Source organism: Nomascus leucogenys, chromosome 3 (assembly GCF_006542625.1).
Source record: "Nomascus leucogenys isolate Asia chromosome 3, Asia_NLE_v1, whole genome shotgun sequence".
Taxonomy (NCBI): Eukaryota; Metazoa; Chordata; class Mammalia; order Primates; family Hylobatidae; genus Nomascus; species Nomascus leucogenys.
This window is the reverse complement of record NC_044383.1, coordinates 100,410,153-100,417,480: the sequence shown is the minus strand read 5'-3', so window position 1 is coordinate 100,417,480 and position 7,328 is coordinate 100,410,153. Positions and strand designations below refer to the sequence as shown.

The following is a 7,328-nucleotide window of genomic DNA, read 5'->3' as shown; positions in this document are numbered from 1 at the left end:
TCACGAGGTCAGGAGATCGAGACCATCCTGGCTAACACGGTGAAACCCCTTCTCTACTAAAAATACAAAAAATTAGCTGGGCATGGTGGCGGGCGCCTGTAGTCCCAGCTACTCGGGAGGCTGAGGCAGGAGAATGGCGTGAACTCGGGAGGCGGAGCTTGCAGTGAGCCGAGATCGTGCCATTGCACTCCAGCCTGGGCGACAGAGCGAGACTCTGTCAAAAAAAAAAAAAAAAAAAAAAAAAGCCTACCCGTCCGAACAAGAGCTGATAAGAGTCTGAACTATGTCAATAGTACTGGGAATGAGAAGAGGGGATGGAGAGAAGAGATGACAAGAAGAAAGAATCTGCAGGACCTGATAACTGATGTTTGGGATGAGTAAAAGGAAAGAATCTCTGGTGGCTCCAGATTTCCGTGAAGGCTGGTAATGCCCTTCACCAAGAGAGGAAACCCAGGAAGACAATGGGTATGAGGAATATACAGACATTTAGAATATGGAAACCACACCTCTTTATTGAAATCCACAACAATAACCCCTTGTTATATAGTCAGCCCTTAAAAATGATTAATTCATTATTTTCTAAAGCCACACAAAGAAGTGTCACTCCTAAGAGGAAATCTTAACTAATTAATTACTTATGATTACACTGTAAGTGTAAGGTATAACTAGCAATGAAAGTACATTTGCTTTTGAAAGAAGGTCTAGGAAAAATTATTCTAAAATTGAGTGCTGTAATTATTTTCATAAGTATGGGGGGAAGTACAGTGTTTTATTATCAGGTCTATGAAAAAGGGCAGTGTAATTAATCATCAACTATATTCTTAAAATTAGGCTTCTTTTAAAACATAAAAGTCAAAGAAATGCATTTATTTTTAATTGAGGCTCTAAGAATATTTTTTAAATTAGCATCATGAAATTGTTATCAGGACAAAAATCATTTGCATTGCCCACAAATGACCCCATTTTCAGTAATGTGCATCAAATGTATCATCCATAATAAGACTTCGTCCTGGCTTGGCTTTTTTTTTTTTAATCTAAAAAGCTTTAATTTCTTTACATATATTTATCCAGTGTCCCTGTGCCTCATGAGGATAATTCTCTGGGAAATTAAACCACAAAAAGATGCCTGACTTTCCCCCAAGTCACAAGAGGCACAGGAATAAGGGACGCCCCCAGGCGAGACTCCTTGGCATTCCATGTTGCTCTCTTTACTACAGTAAAATGATTCCACAAAGTTATGAAATTCAGATGGGAGGCCCTAACATGTGTTGGAGGCCAGAAAAAAAATATCCCTAAGAAGACAGGGGCTGGGCATGGTGGCTCACACCTGTAATCCCAGCACTTTGGAGGCCAAGGTGGGTGGATCACCTGAGGTCAGGAGTTCAAGACCAGCCTGGCCAACATGGTGAAACCCTGTCTCTATTAAAAATACAAAAATTAGCTGGGCATGGTGGTGGGCACCTGTAATCCCAGCTACTCAGGAGACTGAGGCAGGAGAATCACTTGAGCCTGGGAAGCAGAGGTTGCAGTGAGCTGAGATCGTACCACTGCATTCCAGCCTGAGTGACGAGTGAGACTCTGTCTCAAAAAAAAAAAAAAAAGGAACATATTGGAGGAAGAAAGATAAAAGTGGCTCCAGCATTTAAAGGATCACTCTCTGCCATCATCTCTCACTCTTGTTTGAAGTGTTCCTTTCTATTACATTAATTCTTTGTAACTGACAGAAGTTTCCTTTCCTTCCTTTTCTCCTTCCTCTTCCTTTCTTCTGCAGTCAGTACCCTGCGAGGATCAGGGATGTCACCATAACTAGGACACATTCCTACCCTCAAGGAGCTCAGAGCTGAGTAAGAAACTTAAGATTTAGTCAGGGAAATATATGCCTTTTATATATTTTTTAATTGACAAAATGGTATGTATTTATCACATATAGCATGAGTTTTAAAGTATATATACATTGTGGAATAACTAAATCTAATTGACATACATGTTACTTACAGTTATCATTTTTGTGGTGAGAACATATAATATCCACTGTCTTAGCATTTTTCAGAAATGTAACATATCATTAACTATAGTCATGATGTTGTACAATAGATCCCTTGAACGTATTCCTCCTATGTAACTGAAATTTCGGTTTTGTCCAACATCACCTCCTTGCCACCTCCAATAGCTCTAGCCTCAGATAAATACCATTCTACTCTTCTTCTACGAGTTCAACTTGCTTAGATTCCACACGAGTGAGATTATACAGTATTGTCTTTCCGTGCCTTATTTTACCTAACATAATGTCCTCCAGGTTAATCCACGTTGTAACATATAACAGAATTTCTTTGTTTTTTTCATGGCTGAATAGTATTCCATTGTGTATACATACATTTTCTTTATCCATTCATCTGTTGATGGCCACTCGGGTCGATTTCATAGCTTGCTACTGTGAGTAATGCTGCAACAAACATGGGGGTGCAGATATCTCTTCAACACATGAGTTTCGTCTCCTTTGGATATATATCTAGTAGCGGAATTGAGGACCATATAGTAGTTCTATTTTAATTTTCTTAAGGAACAGCCATATTGTTTTCTGTAATGACTGCACTAATTTACATTCCTACCAACAGTGTGCAAGGGTTCCCTTTTTTCTACGTTTTCAATGAACACTTATCTTTTGTCTTTTTTATAATAGCCATTCTAACAAGTGTGAGGTGATATCTCATTGTGCTTTTAATTTGCATTTGTACATTTTTTTGGCCCAGGGAACATCTGGAATTTTTATTTTGACCAGAAAGCTATGAATATTTTCACTTTGAAATCTTAAAGTACTGATAGATTGACATCTTAAAAGCAAATGCCGCTTGGAGGAGGTAGGCATGCTGCTGCTTTGGCCCAGGGCCGCCCCAACTGACCTACGCCAGGGCCTGGCCTTGCCCTCAAGCTGCCTAGGGGCCTCGCTGCCTGGCAACCCCAGCCTGCCTGCACCGGGACCCGCGCCCCTTCCTGTGGCTGTGCCTGCACCTTGACTGCACGCCCGACATCTGGGCACTGCAGGAGGGGAGTGCCTGGCTCACACCTTTCATGCACGCTGCCACTCATCACTCCCACACGGCCTCCTTACTGCGTTGCCTCCTCGAGCAGCTGTCGGTTTACCCTGACTTGGCCAAGGTGGCGGGCTGCCAGTGGTCATCTCTGTCAGTTGCAGCTGAGAGTTTCTTATCAAAAGAAATGTGGTTGGCACCCCCACAGTTCTATGAAATAAGAAGACTTGAAAACTTGGCCTCTCTCCCTGACTTGCACAAATTGTGGTTGGATGGTACATTAGAAGGATGGAAAAGATGGCTGCCCATCACCTTGTTAACTGCTGATAGGAAGGTCCAGCTTTTTCCAGTTGATGAGCTACACTTGGAAGATTCAGACTTTTTAGAAAATCTTTTTTCTACTGAAAAGAAAGACTGGGTCGGGCGTGCTGGCTCAGGCCTGTAATCCCTGCACTTTGGGAGGCCGAAGCAGGTTAATCACCTGAGGTCAGGAGTTCGAGACCAGCCTGGCCAACATGGTGAAACCCTGTCTCTACTAAAAATACAAAAATTAGCCGAGCGTGGTGGCAGGCGCCTGTAGTCCCAGCTACTCAAGAGGCTGAGACAGGAGAACTGCTCAAACCTGGCAGATGGAGCTTGCAGTGAGCCGAGATGGTGCCATGGCACTCTAGCCTGGGCGACAGAGCAAGACTCCGTCTCAAACAAACAAACAAACAAAAGGCTGAAGAAATCATGAAGGAAGGCAAGCAGTTTCACTGAATAGTGATATCCAATCACCATCTTTATGATATCTACGTGACTGTTCAAAGTGTAAACACGTTTATCCCAAGAACTCCTTAGTAAGAAAGAGCCATCTGTAGGGTGCCCGTGCTTGTTTATAAACTGGCTTACTTGGAGTCCTTGTGAATAATGAGGGTTGAATTTCAACTTGCTTGAAATGTAAGGAACTTTGTGCCAGTAAAAGCTATTATAATGCACTATTTCTTATTTCAAGTGTTTTAGGGAGCTATCTTGCTTTTTTTATTCTTTAAACCTTACAGTGTGCCACATGTATAAAGTTTATAAAGTATTAATGATCTTGTTAACCAAAATAAGAAAAAAAATTCACAAGGGTTCCCACTCCTGTATTGTTTTATTATCTCAAAAGTTTAAATAAGGCTGGGCACGGTGGCTCATGCCTGTAATCCCAGCACTTTGGGAGGCCGAGGCAGCAGATCATGAGGTCAAGAGATCGAGATTATCCCGGCCAACATGGTGAAACCCCATCTCTACTAAAAATACAAAAATTAGCTGGGCATGATGGAGTGTACCTGTAGTCCCTACTCCACCTACTCGGGAGGCTGAGGCAGGAGACTCGCTTGAACCCATCCACTATATTGGCACTTTTCCTGATGTGCTTTGAAGGATGATCCATGAATTTCTTAGACACTTTGCTGGAATTACTTTAAGGGTGTCTGATTAGATGGTGAACAGGAGACTGAGATAAACTAAAAGTGATCATGTCATTGTTTTCTTGCTATGTCTTTAGCTTGATGATTAAGATACAATTCCTTTTAAAACCAAATGACATTAGTTATTATGTTTCCCAAATTAGAAATCTATCTTAGTTGATATTTTAAAGAAACGCGAAGCCATAACCAAAACCATCATTGTTTTTATGCCAGAGTGTTAATGAATGTAAAGAGGTTACAGAGGTGTGGTGTTTAATTAATGATGTTTATTTTTACTATATTTAGTGAGTAATTTTTCATTGTCTTTAAAGATAAATAATATTTATTGATTAAAGGTGAGAAGCCGAGTGCAGTGGCTCACACCTTTGGGAGGATGAGGCTTGAACCTGGGAGGCGGAGGTTGCAGTGAGCCAAGATCGTGCCACTGCACTCCAGCCTGGGCAACAAGAACAAAATTCCATCTCAAAAAAAAAAAGGGGGGGGTGAGAAATGATAGTTAAGACACCCATTGTTTCAAGATCTTTGACTATATTACGCATTGGACAAATGATTTGATTTTGAGGCAGGAAAATAGGGTCTGGAGGCAAGGGAACATAAGGCTGATTCACACTTCAGCTATGACAGGAAATATCCTCTCCATAGGGTGTTGGGGACCAGCCTCAACACCACCCATAAGGGTACCGAAGTCTGGTGGTGACAAAGGAATGAGAAGAGACAGGTTAAGAGTTCATAAAGGTGGGAGCCAGGGTGCCAGAGCAAATCAGAGGCTGCAAAGGCCCAGAGTTCTGGTCTCCACACTATTTATTGAGTACAGTTACTTAGATCTAAGAAGCAGATGTTCAGGGCGAAACAGTGAAAGGGAGGTGTCAGGCCTCTGAGCCCAAGCTAAGCCATCATATCCTCTATGACCTGCACATATACATCCAGAGGGCCTAAAGCAACTGAAGATCCACAAAAGAAGTGAAAATAGCCTTAACTGATGACATTCCACCATTGTGATTTGTTTCTGCCCCACCCTAACTGATCAATGTACTTTGTAATCTCCCCCACCCTTAAGAAGGTTCTTTGTAATTCTCCCCACTCTTGAGAATGTACTTTGTGAGATCCACCTGCTGCCTGCAAAACATTGCTCCTAACTCCACCGCCTATCCCAAAACCTATAAGAACTAATGATAATCCCACCACCCTTTGCTGACTCTCTTTTTGGACTCAGCCCGCCTGCACCCAGGTGAAATAAACAGCCTTGTTGCTCACACAAAGCCTGTTTGGTGGTCTCTTCACACGGACTCGCGTGACATTTGGTGCCAAAGACCCAGAACAGAGGGACTCCTTTGGGAGACCAGTCCCCTGTCCTCACCCTCACTCTGTAAAGAGATCCACCTATGACCTCGGGTCCTCAGACCAACCAGCCCAAGGAACATCTCACCAATTTCAAATCAGGTAAGTGGTCTTTTCACTCTCTTCTCCAGCCTCTCTCGCTACCCTTCAATCTCCCTGTCCTTCCAATTCCAGTTTTTTCCTCTCTAGTAGAGACAAAGGAGACACATTTTATCTGTGGACCCAAAACTCCAGCGCCGGTCACGGACTCAGGAAGACAGTCTTCCCTTGGCATTTAATCACTGCAGGGATGCCTGCCTGATTATTCACCCACATTCCATTGGTGTCTGATCACTGCAGGGACACCTGCCTTGGTCATTCACCCACATTCCCTTGGTGTCAAGTCAATTGCAGGGATGCCTGCTTTGGCTGCTTACCCACATTGCAGCCCAGGGCTGCTCCCCACCCCCTTTCTCTGTGTCTCTACCCTTCTCTTTAAACTTGCCTCCTTCACTGTGGGCAACCTTCCACCCTCCATTCCTACTTCTTCTCCCTTAGTCTGTGTTCTCAAGAACTTAAAACATCTTCAACTCTCGCCTGACCTAAAATCTAAGCATGTTATTTTCTTCTGCAACACTGCTTGACCCCAATTCAAAGTCGACAATGGTTCTAAATGGCCAGAAAATGGCACTTTTGATTTCTCCATCCTATGATACCTAGATAATTTTTGTAGAAAAATGGGCAAATGGTCTGAGGTGGCTTACGTCATGGCATTTTTCACACTTCATTCCCTCCCTAGTCTCTGTTCCCAATGCGACTCATCCCAAATCCTCCTTCTTTTCCTCCAGCCTGTCCCTTCAGTCCCAACCCCAAGCGTCGCTGAGTCTTGTGAATCTTCCTTTTCTACTGCCCATCTGACCTCTCACCTCCTCCCCAGATGGCTCCTCCTCAGGTCACTCCCCACCAGGCTGAATCAGGCTCCAACTCTTCTTCAGCCTCTGCTCCCCCACCCTATAACCCTTCTATTACCTCCCCTCCCCACACTTGGTCTGGTTTACAGTTTCATTCTGCAACTAGCTCTCCCCAACCTGCCCAACAATTTCCTCTTAGAGAGGTGGCTGGAGCTGAAGGCATAGTCAGGGTACATGTGCCTTTTTCTCTATCAGACCTTTCCCAAATCAGCCAGCATTTAGGCTCTTTCTCTTCAGACCCCACTAAATATATACAGGAATTCCGATATCTAACTCTGTCCTGCAATTTAACCTGGAGTGACTTAAATGTCATCCTAACTTCTACCCTCTCCCCAGATGAACGGGAAAGAGTTTTTTATCTAGCCCAATCTCACGCTGATAACCGCCGGCTTCATGAGCCAGACCTCCAGGAAGGCATTAGAGCAGTTCCCTGAGAAGATCCCCAGTGGAACTATCAGGCAGATTCCCCAGGTATAGCTAGGCGAGATTACATGGTTTCCTGCCTAGTTGAAGGGCTTAAAAAGGCAGCTTACAAAAAGCTGTTAATTATGACAAACTTA

General features: G+C 43.4%; 1 pseudogene; it reads left to right on the top strand.

The window, feature by feature from the left end:
• Positions 1 to 373: 373 nt before the first annotated feature.
• On the top strand, positions 374 to 3,889 carry LOC100592251 (annotated as a pseudogene).
• The last annotated feature ends 3,439 nt before the right edge of the window (positions 3,890 to 7,328 follow it).